We start from the raw sequence: 23,966 nt of genomic DNA, 5'->3' as shown, positions 1-23,966 counted from the left end.
CAATTTTCTATGATTGTTAGGTCAACTTTTTGAAAATGGGCAAAATAATGGCTTGTTTGACTCGGGCAAATATCCCACCGCACGTTCACTTGAGAATTTAATGAGCGTTTGTTATTCTCTTTAAAAGCTTTCGATCTATAGGTCATTTGAATCTTTAACATGTTTCTAGCATGCATATCCATTTTTAAAACATGTGTAGAAAGAATCTCCTTCATGTAAAATTCCAAGATACTAGTGTTGGACTAGTGGAGTTTCCCAAACTTGGATAACAAAATTTTTGTGTTCATTTGTGGTGTGTGAAGAAATTTTCTTTATTTACTTTTTTTTTGTTTTAAATTTTTTCCGTACATCAACTATAAAATTTTCATTTTGTTGTGATCTATTTGCGTTTTCTGTCTACGCAATGAAGGAAGAGAGAAAAACTCGAAGTTTTGTTTTAAGAAAAATGTGTACATCTAAAACGGAAATGCACAAAGCACAAATATAGAGAGAGATAATTCCAAAGAGTGTCTGTAATTTTGAAGGATTGTAAGCACTTTTTCGTTTTTATATCTCAGGTTTTGCAATCGTCGGGAAAAGGGGGAGGCGGGTGATTTTTAACTTAGTGTTGACTCCCAATCCAAAAGTCATTTCTTACAAAAATATAGCACTTTACGCAAGATAAATCACTTTACAATCATCTATGATTATTATGTCGGCTTTTTGCAAATGGGAAAAATAATGGCATGTTTGACTCGGGTAAATATCCCACCGCAAGTTAACTTGAGAATTTAATGAGCGTTTGTTATTCTCTTTACAAGCCTTGCATCCATAGCTCATTTGCATCTTTAACATATTTCAAACATGCATATCCATTTTTAAAACATGTGTAGAAGAAATCTCTTTCTTGTAAAATTCCAAGCTATTAGGGTTAAACTAGTGGAATTTCCCAAACTTGGATAACAAAACTTCTGTGTTCATTTGTGTTGCGTAAATAAATTTTCTTTATTTACATTTTTTAATGTTTTAAATTTTTTCCCATTCATCAACTATAAAATTTTTATTTTGTTGTGAGAGCCTTTTTTTTTTCGGCATGAAGGGAGAGCGAAAACTCAATGTTTTGATTTAAGAAAAAAGTGTAGATCTAAAATGGAAAAGCACAATGCACAAATGTAGAGAGAGATAATTCCAAAGAGTATCTGTAATTTTTAGGGATTCTAAGCTCTTTTTGGTTTTTATATCTCAGGTTTTACAATCGTCGGGAAAAATAGGTGGCGGAAGATTTTTAACTGAGTGTGGAATTGCAATCCATAAGTCATTTCTTACAAAAATATAGCCCGTGACGTATGATAAATCAGTTTACAATCATCTATGATTGTTAGGTCAAATTTTTTAAAATGGGCAAAATAATGAATTGTTAGACTCGGGTAAATATCCCACCGCACGTTCACTTGAGAATTTAATGAGCGTTTGTTATTCTCTTTAAAAGCTTTGGATCCATAGGTCATTTGAATCTTTAACATGTTTCAAGCATGCATATCTATTTTTAAAAACATATGTAGAAAAAATTTCCTTCAAGTAAAATTCCAAGATATTAGTGTTGGACTAGTGGAGTTTCCAAAACTTGGATAACAAATCTTTTGTGTTCATTTGTGGCATGTCAATAAATTTTCATTATTTAATTTTTTTATTGTTTTAAATTTTTTCCGTACATCAACTATAAAATTTTCATTTTGTTGTGATCTATTTGCCTTTTTTGTTTACAGGATGAATGGAGAGCGAAACAATCGAAATTTTGATTTAAGAAAAATGTGTACATCTGAAACGGAAATGCACATTGCACAAATGTAGAGAGAGATAATTCCAAAGAGTGTCTGGAATTTTTAGAGAATGTAAGCACTTTTTCATTTTTATATCTCAGGTTTTGCAATCGTCTAGAAAAGGGGGAGGTGGGGGATTTTTGACTGAGTGTTGACTCCCAATCTAAGAGTCATTTCTTACAAAAATATAACCCGTTACCCATGATAAATCACTTTACAATCATCTATGATTATTATGTCAGATTTTTTCAAATGGGCAAAATAATGGCATGTTTGACTCGGGAAAAGCTTTGCATCCATAGCTCATTTGCATCTTTAACATGTTTCAAAGATGCATATCCCTTTTTAGAACATGTGTAGAAGAAATCTCTTTCTTGTAAAATTTCAAGCTATTAGGGTTAAACTAGTGGAATTTTCCAAACTTGGATAACAAAACTTTTGTGTTCATTTGTGTTGTGTGAATAAATTTTCTTTATTTAAAATTCTTATTGTTTTAAATTTTTTCCATACATCAACTATAAATGTTTTATTTTGTATTGAGCTTTTTGCCTTTTTTTGTGTTCGGGATGAAGGGAGAGCCAAAACTCAAAGTTTTGATTTAAGAAAAAAGTGTACATCTTAAATGGAAAAGCACAATGCACAAATGTTGATAGAGATAATTTCGAAGAGTGTCTGTAATTTTTAGGGAATGTAAGCTCATTTTAGTTTTTATATCTCAGGTCTTGCAATCGTCGGGAAAAATGGTTGCTAAGGATTTTTAACTGAGTGTTGAATTGCAATCCATAAGTCATTTCTTACAAAAATATAGCCCGTTACGCATGATAAATAACTTTACAATCATGTATGATTGTTAGGTCAAATTTTTTAAAATGGGCAAAATAATGACTAAATGGACTCGGGTAAATATCCCACCGCATGTTCACATGAGAATTTAATGAGCGTTTGTTATTCTCTTTAAAAACATAGAATCCATAGGTCATTTGAATCTTGAACATGTTTCAAGCATGCATATCCATTTTTAAAACATGTGTAGAAAAAATCTCCTTCAAGTAAAATTCCAAGTTATTAGGGTTGGACTAATGGAATTTCCCAAACACTGATAACAAAACTTTTGTTTTCGTTTCTGGTGTGTGAATAAATATTTTTTATTTACATTAGTTATTGTTTTAAATTTTTTCCACACATCAACTATAAAAATTTTTATTTTCTTGTGATCTATTTGCCTTTTCTGTTTACGGGATGAAGGGATAGCGAAAGCTCAAAGTTCTGATTTAAGAAAAAAGTGTACATCTAAAATGGAAATGCACAATGCACAAATGTAGAGAGAGATAATTCCAAAGAGTGTCTGTAATTTTTAGGGATCGTAAGCACTTTTTTGTTTTTATATCTAAGGTTTTGCAATCGGCGGGAAAAGGGGGAGGCGGGCGATTTTTAACTGAGTGTTGACTTCCAATCCATAAGTCATTTCTTACAAAAATATAGCCCGATACGCATGACAAATCACTTTACAATCATCTATGACTGTTAGGTCAACTTTTTGAAAATGGGCAAAATAATGGCTTGTTTGACTCGGGCAAATATCCCACCGCACGTTCACTTGAGAATTTAATGAGCGTTTGTTATTCTCTTTAAAAGCTTTGGATCTATAGGTCATTTGAATCTTTAACATTTTTCTAGCATGCATATCCACTTTTAAAACATGTGTAGAAAGAATCTCCTTCCTATAAAATTCCAAGATACTAGTGTTGGACTAGTGGAGTTTCCCAAACTTGGATAACAAAATTTTTGTGTTCATTTGTGGTGTGTGAATAAATTTTCTTTATTTACGTTTTTTTTCGTTTTAAATTTTTTCCGTACATCAACTATTAAATTTTCATTTTGTTGTGATCTATTTGCGTTTTCTGTTTACTCGATGAAGGGAGAGTGAAAAACTCGAAGTTTTGTTTTTAGAAAAATGTGTACATCTAAAACGGAAATGCACAAAGCACAAATGTAGAGAGAGATAATTCCAAGGAGTGTCTGTAATTTTTAGGGATTGTAAGCACTTTTTCGTTTTTATATCTCAGGTTTTGCAATCGTCGGGAAAAGGGGAAGGCGGGTGATTTTTAACTTAGTGTTGACTCCCAATCCAAAAGTCATTTCTTACAAAAATATAACACGTTACGCATGATAAATCACTTTAAAATCAACTATGATTATTATGTCGGCTTTTTGCAAATGGGAAAAATAATGGCTTGTTTGACTCGGGTAAATATCCCACCGCAAGTTAACTTGAGAATTTAATGAGCGTTTGTTATTCTCTTTAAAAGCCTTCCATCCATAGCTCATTTGCATCTTTAACATATTTCAAACATGCATATCCATTTTTAAAACATGTGTAGAAGAAATCTCTTTCTTGTAAAATTCCAAGCTATTAGGGTTAAACTAGTGGAATTTCCCAAACTTGGATAACAAAACTTCTGTGTTCATTTGTGTTGTGTGAATAAATTTTCTTTATTTACATTTTTATTGTTTTAAATTTTTTCTGTACATCAACTACAAAATTATTCTTTTGTTGTGAGAGCCTTCTTTGTTTTCGGGATGAAGGGAGAGCGAAAACTCAAAGTTTTTATTTAAGAAAAAACTATAGATCTAAAATGGAAAAGCACAATGCACAAATGTATAGAGAGATAATTCCGAAGAGTGTCTATAATTTTTAGGGATTCTAAGCTCTTTTTGGTTTTTATATCTCAGGTTTTACAATCGTCGGGAAAAATAGGTGGCGGAGGATTTTTAACTGAGTGTTGAATTGCAATCCATAAGTCATTTCTTTCAAAAATATAGCCCGTTATGCATGATAAATCAATTTACAATCAACTATGATTGTTAGGTCAAATTTTTTAAAATGGGCAAAATAATGAGTTGTTAGACTCCGGTAAATATCCCACCGCACGTTCACTTGAGAATTTAATGAGCGTTATTTATTCTCTTTAAAAGCTTTGGATCCATAGGTCATTTGAATCTTTAGCATGTTTCAAGCATGCATATCCATTTTTAAAAACATATGTAGAAAAAAATTCCTTCATGTAAAATTCCAAGATATTAGTGTTGGACTAGTGGAGTTTCCCAAACTTGGATAACAAAACTTTTGTGTTCAGTTGTGGTGTGTGAATAAATTTTCTTTATTTACTTTTTTTATTGTTTAAATATTTTTCCGTACATCAACTATAAAATTTTTATTTTGTTGTGATCTATTTGCCTTTTTTGTTTACAGGATGATAGGAGAGCGAAACACTCAAAATTTTGATTTAAGAAAAATGTGTACATCTGAAACGGAAATGCACATTGCACAAATGTAGAGAGAGATAATTCCACAGAGTGTTTGGAATTTTTAGACAATGTAAGAACTTTTTAGTTTTTATATCTCAGGTTTTGCAATCGTCTGGAAAAGGGGTGGTGGGGGATTTTTAACTGAGTGTTGACTCCCAATCTAAGAGTCATTTCTTACAAAAATATAACCCGTTACGCATGATATATCACTTCACAATCATCTATAATTATTATGTCAGTTTTTTTCAAATGGGAAATATAATGGCATGTTTGACTCAGGAAAAGCTTTGCATCCATAGCACATTTGCATCTTTAACATGTTTCAAAGATGCATATCCCTTTTTAGAACATGTGTAGAAGAAATCTCTTTCTTGTAAAATTCCAAGCTATTAGGGTTAAACTAGTGGAATTTTCCAAACTTGGATAACAAAACTTTTGTTCATTTGTGTTGTGTGAATAAATTTTCTTTATTTACAATTTTTATTGTTTTAAATTTTTCCATACATCAACTATAAATGTTTTCTTTTGTATTGAGCTTTTTGCCTTTTTTTGTGTTCGGGATGAAGGGAGAGCCAAAACTCAAAGTTTTGATTTAAGAAAAAAGTGTACATATAAAATGGAAAAGCACAATGCACAAATGTAGAGAGAGATAATTCCGAAGAGTGTCTGTAATTTTTAGGGATCGTAAGCTCATTTCAGTTTTTATATCTCAGGTTTTGCAATCGTCGGGAAAAATGGTGGCGACGGATTTTTAACTGAGTGTTGAATTGCAATCCATAAGTCATTTCTTACAAAAATATAGCCTGTTACGCATGATAAATAACTTTACAATCATCTATGATTGTTAGGTCAAATTTTTGAAAATGGGCAAAATAATGACTATTTGGACTCGGGTAACTATCCCACCGCACGTTCACTAGAGAATTTAATGAGCGTTTGTTATTCTCTTTAAAAACTTAGGATCCATAGGTCATTTGAATCTTTAAAATATTTCAAGCATGCATATCCATTTTTAAAACATGTGTAGAAAAAATCTCCTTCAAGTAAAATTCTAAGCAATTAGGGTTGGACTGATGGAATTTCCCAAACTTGGATAACAAAACTTTTCTATTCATTTCTAGTGTGTGAATAAATATTTTTTATTTACATTAGTTATTGTTTCAAATTTTTTCCACACATCAACTATAAAAAATTTATTTTGTTGTGATCTATTTGCCTTTTCTGTTTACGGGATGAAGGGAGAGCGAAAACTCAAAGTTCTGATTTAAGAAAAAAATGTACATCTAAAATGGAAATGCACAATGCACAAATGGAGAGAGAGATAATTCCAAAGAGTGACTGTAATTTTTAGGGATCGTAAGCACTTTTTCATTTTTATATCTAAGGTTTTGCCATCGGTGGGAAAAGGGGGAGGCGGGCGATTTTTAACTAAGTATTGACTTCCAATCCATAAGTCATTTCTTACAAAAATTTACCCCGTTACGCATGACAAATCACTTTGAAATCATCTATGATTGTTAGGTCAACTTTTTGAAAATGGGCAAAATAATGGCTTGTTTGACTCGGGCAAATATCCCACCGCACGTTCACTTGAGAATTTAATGAGCATTTTTTATTCTCTTTAAAAGCTTTGGATCCATAGGTCATTTGAATCTTTAACATGTTTCAAGCAGGCATATCCATTTTTAAAACATGTGTAGAAAAAATCTCCTCCATGTAAAATTCCAAGCTATTAGGGTTGGACTAATGGAATTTCCCAAACTTGGATAACAAAACTTTTGTGTTCATTTGTGGAGTGTGAATAAATTTTCTTTATTTACTTTTTTTATTGTTTTAAATTTTTTCCGTACGTCAACTATAAAATTTTCATTTTTTTGTGATCTATTTGACTGTTTTGTTTACAGGATGAAAGGAGAGCGAAAAACTTGAAGTTTTGATTTAAGAAAAATGTGTACATCTAAAACAGAAATGCACAATGCACAAATGTAGAGAGGGATAATTCCAAAGAGTGTCTGTAATTTTTAGGGATTGCAAGCCCTTTTTTGTTATTATATCTCAGGTTTTGCAATCGTTGGGAACAGGGGAGGGCGGGGGATTTTTAACTGAGTGTTGACTCCCAATCCAAAAGTCATATCATACAAAAATATAGCCCGTTACGTATGATAAATCATTTTACAATCATCTATGATTATTATGTCGGCTTTTAAAAAAGGGCAAAAAAAAGGCATGTTTGACTCGGGTAAATATCCCACCGCAAGTTCACTTGAGAATTTAATGAGCGTTTTGTATTCTCTTTAGAAGCTTTGCATCCATAACTCATTTGAATCTTTAATATGTTTCAAACATGCATATCCATTTTTAAAACTTGTGTTGAAGAAATCTCTTTCTTGTAAAATTTCAAGCTATTAGCGTTCAACTAGTGGAATTTCCCAAACTTGGATAACAATACTTTTGTGTTCATTTGTGTTGTGTGAATAAATTTTCTTTTTTTAAATTTGTTATTATTTTAAATTTTTTCCATATATCAACTATAAAAGTTTTACTTTGTTGTGAGCTTTTTACCTTTTTGGTTTTCGGGATGAAGGGAGAGTGAAAACTCAAAGTTTTGATTTAAGAAAAAATTGTACACCTAAACTGGAAAAGCACAATGCACAAATGTAGAGAGAGAGAATTCCGAAGAGTGTCTGTAATTTTTAGGGATTGTAAGCACTTTTTAGTTTTTATATCTCTGGTTTTGCAATCGTCGGGAAAAATGGGTGGTGGAGGATTTTTAATTGAGTGTTGAATTGCAATCCATAAGTCATTTCTTACAAAAATATAGCCCGTTACGCATGATAAATCACTTTACAATCATCTATGACTGTTAGGTCCACTCTTTGAAAATGGGCAAAATAATGGCTTGTTTGACTCGGGCAAATATCCCACTGCACGTTCACTTGAGAATTTAATGAGCGTTTGTTATTCTCTTTAAAAGCTTTGGATCCGTAGGTCATTTCAATCTTTAACATGTTACTAGCATGCATATCCATTTTTAAAACATGTGTAGAAAAAATCTCCTTCATGTAAAATTCCAAGCTATTAGGGTTGGACTAATGGAATTTCCCAAACGTGGATAACAAAACTTTTGTGTTCAATTTTGGTGTGTGAATAAATATTTTTTATTTATATTAGTTATTGTTTTAAATTTTTTCCGTACATCAACTATAAAATTTTCATTTTGTTGTGATCTATTTGCCTTTTCTATTTACGGGATGAAGGGAGAGCGAAAACTCAAAGTTCTGATTTAAGAAAAAAGTGTACATCTAAAATGGAAATGCACAATGCACAAATGTAGAAAGAGATAATTCCAAAGAGTGTATGTAATTTTTAGGGACCGTAAGCACTTTATCATTTTTATATTTAATGTTTCGCAATAGTAGGAAAAAGGGGGAGGTGGGTGATTTTTAACTGAGTGTTGACTTCCAATCCATAAGTCATTTCTTACAAAAATATAGCACGTTATGCAAGACAAATCACTTTACAATCATCTATGATTGTTAGGTCAACTTTTTGAAAATGGGCAAAATAATGGCATGTTTGACTCGGGTAAATATCCCACCGCAAGTTCATTTGAGAATTTAATGAGCGTTTTTTATTCTCTTTAAAAACTTTGCATCCATAGCTCATTTCAATCTTTAACATGTTTCAAACATGCAAATCCATTTTTAAAACATGTGTAGAAGAAATCTCTTCCTTGAAAAATTCCAACCTATTAGGGTTAAACTAGTGAAATTTCCAAAACTTGGATAACAAAACTTTTGTGTTCATTTGTGTTGAGTGAATAAATTTTATTTATTTATATTTTTTATTTTTAAAAATTTTTTCCATACTTCAACTATAAAAGTTTTATTTTATTGTGAGCTTTTTGCCTTTTCTGTTTACGGGATGAAGGCTAAGTGTACATCTAATGGAAATGCACAATGCACAATTGTAGAGAGAGATAATTCCGAAGAGTGTTTGAAATTTTTAGGGATTGCAAGCTCTTTTTAGGTTTTATATCTCAGGTTTTAGAATCGTCGGGAAAAATGGGTGGCGGAGGATTTTTAACTGAGTATTGAATTGCAATCCATAAGTTATTTCTTACAAAAATATAGCCCGTTACACATGATAAATCACTTTACAATCATCTATGATTGTTAGGTAAAATTTATGAAAATGGGCAAAATAATGACTTGTTAGACTTGAGTGAATATCCCACCGCACATTCACTTGAGAATTTAATGAGCGTTTGTTATTCTCTTTAAAAACTTTGGATCCATAGGTCATTTGAATCTTTAACATGTTTCAAGCATGCATATCCATTTTTAAAACATGTGTAGAAAAAATCTCCTTTATGTAAAATTCCAAGCAATTAGGGTTGGACTAATGGAATTTCCAAAACTTGGATAACAAAACTTTTGTGTTCATTTGTGGAGTGTGAATAAATATTTTTTATTTACATTAGTTATTGTTTTAAATTTTTTCAACACATCAACTATAAAAATTTTATTTTGTTGTTGTCTATTTGCCTTTTCTGTTTACGGGATGAAGGGAGAGTGAAAACTCAAAGTTCTGATTTAAGGAAAAAGTGTACATCTAAAATGGAAAGGCACAATGCACAAATGTAGAGAGAGATAATTCCAAAGAGTGTTTGTAATTTTTTGGGACCGTAAGCAGTTTTTCGTTTTTATATCTAATGTTTTGCAATCATCGAGAAAAGGGGGAGGCGGGCGATTTTTAATTGAGTGTTGACTTCCAATCCATAAGTCATTTCTTAAAAAAATATAGCCCGTTACGCATGACAAATCACATTACAATCATCTATGATTGTTAGGTCAACTTTTTGAAAATGGGCAAAATAATGGCTTGTTTGACTAGGGTAAATATTCCACCGCACGTTCACTTGAGAATTTAATGAGCGTTTAGTATGCTCTTTAAAACTTTGGATCCATAGGTCATTTGAATCTTTAACATGTTTCAAGCATGCATATCCTTTTTTAAAACATGTGTAGAAAAAATCTCCTTCATGATTTGGGTTGGACTAATGGAATTTCCCAAACTTGGATAACAAAACGTTTGTGTTCATTTGTGCTGTGTGAATAAATATTTTTTTGTTTACATTAGTTATTGTTTTAAATTTTTTCCACACATCAACTATAAAATTTTTATTTTGGTTTGATCCTTTTGCCTTTTCTGTTTACGGGATGAAGGGAGAGCGAAAACTCAAAGTTCTGATTTACGTAAAAAGTGTACATCTAAAATGGAAAAGCACAATGCACAAATGTAGAGAGAGATAATTCCAAAGATTGTCTGTTAATTTTAGGGACCATAAGCACTTTTTCTTTTTTATATCTAATGTTTTACAATCGTAGGGAAAAGGGGGAGGCAGACGATTTTTAACTGAGTGTTGACTTCCAATCGACAAGTCATTTCTTACAAAAATATAGCCCGTTACGCATGACAAATCACTTTACAATCATCTAGGTTGTTAGGTCAACTCTCGCAAATATCCCACCGCACGTTCACTTGAGAATTTAATGAGCGTTTGTTATTCTCTTTAAAAGCTTTGGATCCATAGGTCATTTGAATTTTTAACATGTTTGTAGCATGCATATCCATTTTTAAAACATGTGTAGAAAAAATTTCCTTCATGAAATATTCCAAGATATTAGTGTTGGACTAGTGGAATTTCCCAAACATGGATAATAAAACTTTTCTGTTCATTTGTGGTGTGTGAATAAATTTTCTTTATTGAATTTTTTTATTTTTTAAAATTTTTTCCGTACATCAACTATAAAATTTTCATTTTGTTGTGATCTATCTATATGCCTTTTTTTGTTTACGGAATGAAGGGAGAGCGAAAAACTCGAAGTTTTGATTTAAGCAAAATGTGTACATCTAAAACAGAAATGCACTATGCACAAATGTAGAGAGAGATAATTCCAAAGAGTGTCTGTAACTTTTAGGGATTGTAAGCACTTTTTCGTTTTTATATCTCTTGTTTTGCAATCAACGGGAAAAGGGGGAGGCCGGGGATTTTTAACTGAGTGTTGGCTCCCAATCCAAAATTCATTTCTAGCAAACATATAGCCCATTACGCATGATAAATCACTTTACAATCATCTATGATTATTATGTCGGCTTTTTGCAAATGGGCAAAATAATGGCATGTTTGACTCGGGTAAATATCCCACCGCAAATTCACTTGAGAATTTAATGAGCATTTGTTATTCTCTTTAAAAGCTTTGCATCCATAACTCATTTGCATTTTCAACATGTTTCAAACACGCATATCCATTTTTAAAACATGTGTAGAAGAAATGTCTTTCTTGTAAAATTCAAAGCTATTAGAGCTAAACTAGTGGCATTTCCCAAACTTGGATAACAAAACTTTTGTGTTCATTTGTGGTGTGTGAATATATTTTCTTTATTTACATTTTTTATTGTTTAAAATTTTTTCCATACATCAACTATTAAATTTTTACTTTGTTGTGATCTTTTTGCCTTTTTATTTTCCAGGATGAAGGGAGAGCGAAAACTCAAAGTTTTGATTTAAGAAAAATGTGTACATCTAAAATGGAAAACCACATTGCACAAATGTAGAGAGAGATCATTCCGAAGAGTGCCTGTAATTTTTAGGGATTTTAAGCTTTTTTTAGTCCGTTACGCATGATTAATCACTTTACAATCATCTGTGATTGTTAGGTCAAATTTTAGAAAATGGGCCAAATAATGACTTGTTAGTCTCGGTTAAACATCCCACCGCATGTTCACTTGAGAATTTAATGAACGTTTGTAATTCTTTTTAAAATCTTTGGATCCATAGGTCATTTGATTCTTTAACATGTTTCAAGCATGCATATCCATTTTTAAAACATGTGAAGAAAAAATCTCCTTCATGTAAAATTCCAAGCTATTAGGGTTGGACTAATGGAATTTCCCAAACTTGGATAACAAAACTTTTGTGTTCATTTGTGGTGTGTGAATAAATATTTTTAATTTAAATTAGTTATTGTTTAAAATTTTTTCCACGCATCAATTATAAAAATTTTATTTTGTTGTGATCTATTTGCCTTTTTTGTTTAGGGGATGAAGGGAGAGCGAAAACTCAAAGTTTTGATTTAAGAAAAAAATGTAGATCTAAAATGGAAATGCACAGGGCAAAAATGTAGAGAGAGATAATTCCAAAGTGTGTATGTAATTTTTATGGATCGTAAGCACATTTTCGTTTTTATATCTCAGGTTTTGTAATCGTGGGAAAAGGGGAGGCGGGCGATTTTTAACTGAGTGTTGACTTCCAATCCATAGTCATTTTTTATAAAAATATTGCCCGTTATGTATGACAAATCACTTTACAATCATCTATGATTGTTAGGTCAACTCTTTGAAAATGGGCAAAATAATGGCTTGTTTGACACGGGCAACTATCCCGCCGCACATTCACTTGAGAATTTAATGAGCGTTTGTTATTCTCTTTAAAAGCTTTGGATCCATAGGTCATTTGAATCTTTAACATGTTTCTAGCATGCGTATCCATTTTTAAAACATGAGTTGAAAAAATCTCGTTCATGAAAATTCCAAGATATTAATGTTGGACTAGTGGAATTGCCCAAACTTGGACAACAAAACTTTTGTGTTAATTTGTGGCATGTGAATCAATTTACTTTATTTACTTTTTTTATTGTTTTAAATTTTTTCCATACATCAACGATAAAATTTTCATTTTGTTGTGATCTATATGCCTTTTTTTGTTTACGGGATGAAGGGAGTGCGAAAAACTCAAAGTTTTGATTTAAGAAAAATGTGTACATGTAAAAAGGAAATGCACAATGCACAAATGTAGTGAGATATAAATCCAAAGAGTGTCTGTAATTTTTAGGGATTGTAAGCACATTTTGGTTTTTATATCTCAAGTTTTGCAATCGTCGAGAAAAGGGAGAGGCGAGGGATTTTTAACTGAGTATTAACTCCCAATCCAAAAGTGATTTCTTACAAAAATATAGCCTGTTACGCATGATAAATCACTTTACAATCATCTATGATTATTATGCGGCTTTTATCAAATGGGCAAAATAATCACATGTTTGACTCGGGTAAATATCCCACCGCAAGTTCACTTGAGAATTTAATGAGCGTTTGTTATTCTCTTTAAAATCTTTGGTTCCATTGGTCATTTGTATCTTTAACATGTTTCAAACATGCATATCCATTTTTAAAACATGTGTAGAAGAAATCTTTTTCTTGTAAAATTCAAAGTTATTAGGGTTAAACTAATGGAATTTCCCAAACTTGGATAGCAAAACTTTTGTGTTCATTTGTGAGGTGTGAATAAATATTTTTTATTTAGATTAGTTATTGTTTAAATTTTTTCCACACATCAACTCCGAAAATTTTATTTTGTTGTGATCTATTTACCTTTTCTTTTTACAGGATGAAGGGAGAGCGAAAACTCAAAGTTCTGATTTAAGAAAAAAGTGTACATCTAAAATGGAAATGCACAGTGCACAAATGTAGAGAGAGATAATTCATAAGAGTGTCTATAATTTTTAGGGATCGTAAGCACTTTTTCGTTTTTATATCTCAGGTTTTGCAATCGTCGGGAAAAGGGGGAGGTGGGCGATTTTTAACTAAGTGTTGACGTCCAATCCATAAGTATTTCTTACAAAAATATAGCTTGTTACGTATGACAAATCACTTTACAATCATCTATGATTGTTAGCTCAACTTTTTTAAAATGGGCAAAATAATGACTTGTTTGACTCGGGAAAATATCCCACCGCACGTTCACTTAAGAATTTATTGAGCGTTTGTTATTCTTTTTAAAAGCATTGGATCTATAGGGTATTTGAATCTTTAACATGTTTCTAGCATGCATATCCATTTTTAAAACATGTGTAGAAAAAATCACCTTCATGTAAAATTCAAAGATATTAGTGTTGACTAGTGGAGTTTCCCAAACTTAGGTAACAAAAATTTTGTGTTCATTTGTGGTGAGTGAATAAATTTTCTTTATTTACTTTTTTTATTGTTTGAAGTTTTTTCCGTACATCAACTATAAAATTTTCATTTTGTTGTGATCTATTTGCTTTTTTTTTTACAGGATGAAGGGAGAGCAAAAAACTCAAAGTTTTGATTTAAGAAAAATGTGTACGTCTAAAACGGAAATGCATAATTCACAAATGTAGAGAGATATAATTCCAGAGAGTGTCTGTAATTTTTAGGGATTGTAAGCACTTTTTCGTTTTTATATATCAGGTTTTCCAATCATCGGGAAAAGGGGGGGCGGGGGATTTTTAACTGAGTGTTGACTCCCAATCCAAAAGTCATTTCTTACAAAAATATAGCCCGTTACACATGATACATAACATTACAATCATATATGATTATTATGTCGGCTTTTTGCAATTGGGCAAAATAATGGCAATTTTGACTTGGGTAAATATCCCACCGCAAGTTCATTTGAGAATTTAATGAGCATTTGTTATTCTCTTTTAAAGCTTTGCATCCATAGCTCATTTGCATCTTTAAAATGGTTCAAACATGCATATCTATTTTTAAAACATGTGTAGAAGAAATCTCTTTCATGCAAAATTCCAAGCAATTAGGGTTAAACTAGTGGAATTTCCCAAACTTGGATAACAAAACTTTTGTGTTCATTTTTGCTGTGTGAATAAATTTTCTTTATTTATATTTGTTATTGTTTTAAATTTATTCCATACATCAACTATAAAATTTTTATTTTGTATTGAGCTTTCTACCTTTTTTTTTACGGGATGAAGGGAGAGTGAAAAACTCGAAGTTTTGATTTAAGAAAAATGTGTACATCTAAAACGGAAATGCACAAAGCCAAAATGTAGAGAGAGATAATTCCAAAGAGTGTCTGTAATTTTTAGGGATTGTAAGCTCTTTTTAGTTTTTATATCTCAGGTTTTGCAATCGTCGAGAAAAAGTGGGTGGCGGAGGATTTTTGACTGAGTGTTGAATTGCAATCCATAAGTCATTTCTTACAAAAATATAGCCCATTATCCATGATAAATCACTTTACAATCATCTATGATTGTTAGGTCAGATTTTTGAAAATGGGCAAAATAATGACTTGTTACTCTTGGGTAAATATCCCAGCGCACGTTCACTTGAGAATTTAATGAGCGTTTTTTATTCTCTTCAAAAGCTTTGGATCCATATGTCATTTGAATCTTTAACATGTTTGAAGCATGCATGTCCATTTTTAAAACATGTGTAGAAAAAATTTCCTTCATGTAAAATTCCAAGCTGTTAGGGTTGGACTAATGGAATTTCCCAAACTTGGAAAACAAAACTTTTGTATTCATTTGTGGAGTGTGAATAAATATTTTTATTTACATTAGTTATTGTTTTAAATTTTTTCCACAGATCAACTATAAAATTTTTATTTTGATGTGATCTATTTGCCTTTTCTGTTTACGGGAAGAAGGGAGAGCGAAAACTCAAAGTTCTGATTTACAAATAAAGTGTACATCTAAAATGGAAATGCACAATGCACAAATGTAGAGAGAGGTAATTCCAAAGAGTGTCGGTAATTTTTAGGGACCGTAAGCACTTTTTCGTTTTTATATCTCAGGTTTTGCAATCGTCGGGAAAAGGGGGAGGCGAGCGATTTTTAATTGAGTGTTAACTTCCAATCCATCAGTCATTTCCTAAAAAGATATGGCCCGTTACACATAACAAATCACTTTAAAATCATCAATGATTGTTAGGTCAACTTTTTGAAAATGGGCAAACTAATGGCTCTTTTGACTCGAGTAATATTCCACCGCACATTCACTTGAGTATTTAATGAGCATTTTTTATTCTCTTTAAAAGCTTTGGATCCATAGGTCATTTGAATCTTTAACATTTTTCTAGCAGACATATCCATTTTTAAAACTTGTGTAGAAAAAATCTCCTTCATGTAAAATTCCAAGATATTAGTGTTGGTCTAGTGGAGTTTCCCAAACTTGGATAACAAAACTTTTGTGTTCATTTGCGTTGTGTGAATAAATTTTCTTTATTTACTTTTTTATTGTTTTAAATTTTTTCCGTACATCAACTATAGATTTTTCATTTTGTTGTGATCTATTTGTCTTTTTTTTTTTTTTACGGGATGATGGGAGAGCGAAAAACTCGAAATTTTGATTGAAAAAAAATGTGTACATCTAAAACGGAAATGCACAATGCATAAATGTAGAGAGAGATAATTCCAAAGACTGTCTGTAATTTTTAGGGATTGTAATCACTTTTTCGTTTTTATATCTCAGGTTTTAAAATTGTCGAGAAAAGGGGGAGACGGGGGATTTTTAACTGAGTATTGACTCCCAATCCAAATGTCATTTCTTACAAAAATATAGCCTGTTGCGCATGATAAATCACTTTACAATCATCTATGATTATTATGTCGGGTTTTTGAAAATGGGCAAAATAATGGCATGTTTGACTTGGGTAAATATCCCACCGCAGGTTCACTTGAGAATTTAATGAGCGTTTGTTATTCTCTTTAAAAGTTTTGCATCCATAGCTCATTTGGATGTTTAACATGTTTCAAACAAGCATATCCATTTTTAAAACATGTGTAGAAGAAATATCTTTTTTTTTTAAAATTCCAAGCTATTACGGTAAAACTAGTGGAATTTCCCAAACTTGGATAATAAAAATTTTGTGTTCATTTGAGTTTTGTGAAAAAAATTTCTTTATTTACATTCGTTATTGTTTTAAATTTTTTCCATACATCAACTATAAAATTTTTACTTTGTTGTGAGCTTTTTGCTTTTTTTGTTTACGGGATGAAGGGAGAGCGAAAACTCAAAGTTTTGATTGAAGAAAAAAGTGCACATCTAAAATGGAAAACCACATTGCACAAATGTAGAGAGAGATAATTCCGAAGAGTGTCTGTAATTTTTAGGGATTGTAAGCTCTTTTAAGTTTTTATATCTCAGGTTTTGCAATCGTCGGGAAAAATGGGTGGCAGAGGATTTTTAACTGAGTGTTGAATTGAAATCCATAAGTCATTTTTTACAAAAATATAGCCCGTTACACATTATAAATCACTTTACAATCATTTATGATTGTTAGGTCAAATTTTTGAAAATGGGCAAAATAATGACTTGTTAGACTCTGGTAAATATTCCACCACACGTTCACTAGAGAATTTAATGAGCGTTTCTTATTCTATTTAAAAGCTTTGGATCCATAGGTCATTTGAATCTTTAACATGTTTCAAGCATGCATATCTATTTTTAAAACATGTGTAGAAAAAATATCCTTCGTGTAAAATTCCAAGATATTAGGGTTGGACTAATGGAATTGCCAAAACTTGGATAACAAAAGTTTTGTGTTCATTTGTGGTGTGTGAATAAATTTACTTTATTTACTTTTTTTATTTTGTTAAATTTTTTCCATACATCAACTATAAAATCTTGATTTTGTTGTGATACATATGCCTTTTTTTGTTTACGGGATGAAGGGAGAGCAAAAAACTCGAAGTTTTGATTTAAGAAAAATGTGTACATCTAAAACGGAAATGCACAATGCACAAATGTAGAGATAGAAAATGCCAAAGAGTGTATGTACTTTTTAGGTATTGTAAGCTCTTTTTAGTTTTTATATCTCAGGTTTTGCAATCGTCGGGAAAAATGGGTGGCGGAGGATTTTTACTTGAGTGTTGAATTGCAATCCATAAGTCATTTCTTACAAAATAATAGGCCGTTACGCATGATAAATCACTTTATAATCATCTATAATTGTTAGGTCAAATATTTGAAAATGGGCAAAATAATGACTTGTTAGACTCGGGTAAATATCCCACCCACGTTCACTTGAGAATTTAATGAGCGTTTATTATTGTCTTTAAAAGATTCATTGTGGTGTGTGAATAAATATTTTTTATTTAGATTAGTTATTGTTTTAAATTTTTTCCACATATCAACTATAAAATTTTTATTTTGTTGTGATCTATTTGCTTTTTCTTTTTACGGGATGAAGGGAGAGCGAAAACTCAATGTTCTGATTAACGAAAAAAGTGTACATCTAAAATTGAAATGCACAATGCACAAATGTAGAGAGAGATAATTCCAAAGAGTGTCTTTAATTTTTAGGGACCGTAAGCACTTTTTCGTTTTATATCTAATGTTTTGCAATCGTAGGGAAAAGGGGGTAGCGGGCGATTTTTAAATTAGTGTTGACTTCCAATCCATAAGTCCTTTCTTACAAAAATATAGCCCGTTACGCATGAAAAATCACTTTACAATCATCTATGATTGTTAGGTGAACTCTTTGAAAATGGGCAAAATAATGGCTTGTTGGACTCGGGCAAATATCCCACCTCACATTCACTTGAGAATTTAATGAGCGTTTGTTATTCTGTTCAAAAGCTTTGGATCCATAGGTCATTTGAATCTTTAACATGTTTCTAGCATGCATATCCATTTTTAAAAGATGTGTAGAAAAAATCTCCTTCTTGTAAAATTCCAAGAAATTAGTGTTGGACTAGTGGAATTTCCAAAACTTGGATAACAAATTTTTTTTGTTAATTTGTAGTGTGTGAATAAATTTTTGATATTTACTTTTTTTATTGTTTTAAATTTTTTCTGTACATCAACTATAAAATTTTCATTTTGTTGTCATCTATTTGCCTTTTTTTGTTTACTAGATGAAGGGAGAGCGAAAAACTCGAAGTTTTTATTTAAGAAAAATATGTACATCTAAAACGGAAATGCACAATGCACTAATGTAGAGAGAGATAATTCCAAAGAGTGTCTGTACGTTTTAGGGATTGTAAGAACTTTTTTGTTTTTATATCTCAGGTTTTCCAATCGTCTGGAAAAGGGGGAGGCGAGGGATTTTTAACTGAGTATTGACTCCCAATCCAAAAGTCATTTCTAACAAAAATATAGCTCATTACACATGACAAATCACTTTACAATCATCTCTGATTATTATGCGGCTTTTTGCAAATGGGCAAAATAATGGCATGTTTGACTCAGGTAAATATCTCACCGCAAATTCACTTGAGAATTTAACGAGCGTTTGTTATTCTCTTTAAAAGCTTTGCACCCATAGCTCATTTGCATCTTTAACATGTTTCAAACATGCATATCCATTTTTAAAACATGTGTAGAAGAAATCTCTTTCTTGTACAATTCAAAGTTATTAGGGTTAAACTAGTGGAATTTGCCAAACTTGGATAACAAAACTTTTGTGTTCATTTGTGTTGTGTGAATAAATTTTCTTTATTTACATTTGTTATAGTTTAAAATTTTTTCCATGCATCAACTATAAAAATTTTCTTTTGTTGTGAGCATTTTGCCTTTTTTATTTCCTGGATGAAGGGAGAGCGAAAACTCAAAGTATTGATTTAAGAAAAAAGTGTACATCAAAAATGGAAAAGCACAATGCACAAATGTAGAGAGAGATAATTCCGAAGAGTGTCTGTAATTTTTAGGGATTGTAAGCACTTTTTAGTTTTTATCTCAGGTTTTGCAATCGGCGGGAAAAATGAGTGGCGGAGGATTTTTAACTGAGTGTTGAATTGCAATCCATAAGTCATTTCTTACAAAAATATAGCCCGTTACGCATGATTAGTCACTTTAAATTCATCTGTTATTGTTAGGTCAAATTTTTGAAAATGGGCAAAATAATGACTTGTTAGTCTCGGTTAAATTTCCCATCCCACGTTCACTTGAGAATTTAATGAGCGTTTGTAATTCTCTTTAAAATCTTTGGATCCATAGGTCATTTGAATCTTTAAAATGTTTCAAGCAAGCATATCCATTTTTAAAACATGTGTAGAAAAAATCTCCTTCATGTAAAATTCCAAGCTGTTAGGGTTGGACTAATGGAATTTCCCAAACTCTGATAACAAAACTTTTGTGTTCATTTGTGGTGTGTGAATAAATATTTTTTATTTACATTAGTTATTGTTTTAAATTTTTTCCACACATCAACTATAAAAATTTTATTTTGTTGTGATCTATTTGCCTTTCTGTTTAGGGAATGAAGGGAGAGCGAAAACTCAAAGTTCTGATTTAAGAAAAAAGTGTACATCTAAAATGGAAATGCACAGTGCACAAATGTAGAGAGAGATAATTCCAAAGAGTGTTTGTAATTTTTAGCGATCGTAAGCACTTTTTCGTTTTTATATCTCAGGTTGTGCGATCGTCAAGAAAACGGGGAGGGGGGCGATTTTTAACTGAATGTTGACTTCCAATCTATAAGTCATTTCTTACAAAAATATAGCCCGTTATGCATGACAAATCACTTTACAATCATCTATGATTGTTAGGTCAACTCTTTGAAAATGGGCAAAATAATGGCTTGTTTGACTCGGGCAACTATCCCACCGCACGTCCACTTGAGAATTTAATGAGCGTTTGTTAATCTCTTTAAAAGCTTTTGGATGTATAGGTTATTTGAATCTTTAACATGTTTCTAGCATGCATATCCATTTTTAAAACATGTGTAGAAAAAATCTCCTTCATGAAAATTCCAAGATATTAATGTTGGACTAGTAGAATTGCCCAAACTTGGATAACAAAACTTTTGTGTTAATTTGTGGTGTGTGAATAAATTTATTTTATTTACTTTTTTTATTGTTTCATATTTTTTCCACACATCAACTATAAAATTTTCATTTTGTTGTGATCTATATGCCTTTTTTTGTTTACAGGATGAAGGGAGAGCGAAAAACTCGTAGTTTTGATTTAAGAAAAATGTGTAGTTCTAAAAAGGAAATGCACAATGCACAATTTAGAGAGAGATAATTATAAAGAGTGTCTGTAATTTTTAGGGATTGTAAACACTTTTTCATTTTTATATCTCAGGTTTTGCAATCGTTGGGAAAAGGGGGAGGCGAGGGATTTTTAACTGAGTGCTGATTCCCAATCCAAAAGTCATTTCTTACAAAAATATAGCCCGTTACGCATGATAAATCACTTTACAATCATCTATGATTATTATGCGGCTTTTTGCAAATGGGCAAAATAATGGCATGTTTGACTCGGGTAAATATCCCACCGCAAGTTCACTTGAGAATTTAATGAGCGTTTGTTATTCTCTTTAAAAGCTTTGCACCCATAGCTCATTTTCATCTTTAACATGTTTCAAATATGCATATCCATTTTTAAAACATGTGTAGAAGAAATCTCTTTCTTATAAAATTCAAAGTTATTAGGGTTAAACTAGTAGAATTCACAAACTTGAATAACAAAACTTTTGTGTTCATTTGTGTTGTGTGAATAAATTTTCTTTATTTACATTTGCTATAGTTTTAAATTTTTTCCATACATCAACTATAACTTTTTTCTTTTGTTATGAGCTTTTTGCCTTTTTTGTTTCCGGGATGAATGGAGAGCGACAACTTAAAGTTTTTATTTAAGAAAAAAGTGTACATAAAAAATGTAGAGAGAGATAATTCCGAAGAGTGTATGTAATTTTTAGGGATTGTAAGCTCTTTTTAGTTTTTATATCTCAGGTTTTGCAATCGTCGGGAAAAATGGGTGGAGGAGGATTTTTAACTGAGTATTGAATTGCAATCCATAAGTCATTTCTTACAAAAATATAGCCCGTTACACATGATTAATCACTTTACAATCATCTGTGATTGTTAGGTCAAATTTTTGAAAATGGGCAAAATAATGACTTGTTAGTCTCGGTTAAATATCCCACCGCACGTTCACTTGAAAATTTAATGAGCGATTGTAATTCTCTTTAAAATCCTTGGATCCATAGGTCCTTTGAATCTTTAACATGTTTCAAGCATGCATATCCATTTTTAAAACATGTGTAGAAAAAATCTCCTTCATGTAAAATTCCAAGCTATTTGGGTTTGACTAATGGAATTTCCCAAACTTGGATAACAAAACTTTTGTGTTCATTTGTGGTGTGTGAATAAATATTTTTAATTTACATTATTTATTGTTTTAAATTTTTTCCACACAATGAAGAAATGTAGAGAGAGATAATTCCAAAGAGTGTCAGTAATTTTTAGGGATTGCAAGCACTTTTTCATTTTTATATCTTAGGTTTTAAAATTGTCAGGAAAATGGGGAGGCGGGGGATTTTTAACTAAGTATTGACTCCCAATCCAAAAGTCATTTCTTACAAAAATATAGCCCGTTACGCATGATATATCACTTTACAATCACCTATGATTATTATGTCGGGTTTTTGCAAATGGGCAAAATAATGGCATGTTTTACTCGGGTAAATATCCCACCGCAAGTTCACTTGAGAATTTATTGAGCGTTTGTTATTCTCTTTAAAAACTTTGCATCCATAGCTCATTTGCATCTTTAACATGTTTCAAACATGCATATCCATTTTTAAAACTTGTGTAGAAGAAATCTCTTTCTTGTAAAATTCCAAGCTATTAGGGTTAAACTAGTGAAATTTCCCAAACTTGGATAACAAAACTTTTGTGTTCATTTGAGTTGTGTGAATAAATTTTCTATATTTAAATTTGTTATTGTTTTAAATTTTTTCCATACATCAACTATAAAATTTTAACTTTGTTGTGAGCTTTTTGCTTTTCTTGTTTACGGGATGAAGGGAGAGCAAAAACTCAAAAGTTTTGATTGAAGAAAAAAGTGTACATCTAAAATGGAAAACCACATTGCACAAATGTAGAGAGAGATAATTCCGAAGAGTGTCTGTAATTTTTAGGGATTGTAAGCTCTTTTTAGTTTTTATATCTCAGGTTTTGCAATCGTCGGGAAAAATGGGTGGTAGAGGATTTTTAACTGAGTGTTGAATTGCAATCCATAAGTCATTACTTACAAAAATATAGCTCGTTACGTATTATAAATCACTTTACAATCATCTATGATTGTTAGGTCAAATTTTTGAAAATGGGCAAAATAATGACTTGATAGACTCGGGTAAATATTCCACCACCCGTTCACTTGAGAATTTAATTAGCATTTGTTATTCTCTTTAAAAGCTTTGGATCCATAGGTCTTTTGAATCTTTAACATGTTTCAAGCATGCATATCTTTTTTTAAAACATGTGTAGAAAAAATCTCCTTCATGTAAAATTCCAAGCTATTAGGGTTGGACTAATGGAATTTTCCAAACTTGGATAACAAAACTTTTGTGTTCACTTGTGGTGTGTGAATAAATATTATTTATTTACATTAGTTATTGTTTTAAAAATTTTTTTCGTTGTGATCTATTTGCCTTTTCTGTTTACGGGATGAAGGTAGAGCGAAAACTCAAAGTTCTTATTTAAGAAAAAAGTGTACATCTAAAATAGAAATGCACAATGCAGAAATGTAGAGAGAGATAATTCCGAAGAGTATCTGTAATTTTAGGGATTGTAAGCACTTTTTCGTTTTTATATCTAAGGTTTTGCAATCGTCGGGAAAAGGGGGAGGCGGGTGATTTTTAACTGATTGTTGACTTCCAATCCATAAGTCATCTCTTACAAAAATATAGCCCGTTACACATGACAAATCACTTTACCATCCTCCATGATGGTTAGGTCAACTCTTTGAAAATGGGCAAAATAATGGCTTGTTTGACTCGGGCAACTATCCCACCTCACGTTCACTTGAGAATTTAATGAGCATTTCTTATTCTCTTCAAAAGCTTTGGATCCATAGGTCATTTGAATCTTTAACATGTTTCTACCATGCATATCCATTTTTAAAACATGTGTAGAAAAAATCCCCTTCATGAAAATTCCAAGATATTAATGTTGGACTAGTGGAATTGCCCAAACTTGGATAACAAAACTTTTGTGTTAATTTGTGGTGTGTGAATAAATTTACTTTATTTACTTTTTTTATTGTTTTTAATTTTTTCCATACATCAACTATAAAATTTTCATTT

Source organism: Aristolochia californica, unplaced genomic scaffold (genome assembly GCF_029961685.1).
Source record: "Aristolochia californica isolate CCGP_79_NKW_82.1479 unplaced genomic scaffold, dmAriCali1.0.hap1 SCAF_7, whole genome shotgun sequence".
Classification (NCBI taxonomy): domain Eukaryota; kingdom Viridiplantae; phylum Streptophyta; class Magnoliopsida; order Piperales; family Aristolochiaceae; genus Aristolochia; species Aristolochia californica.
Note: the sequence above shows the minus strand (reverse complement) of the source record.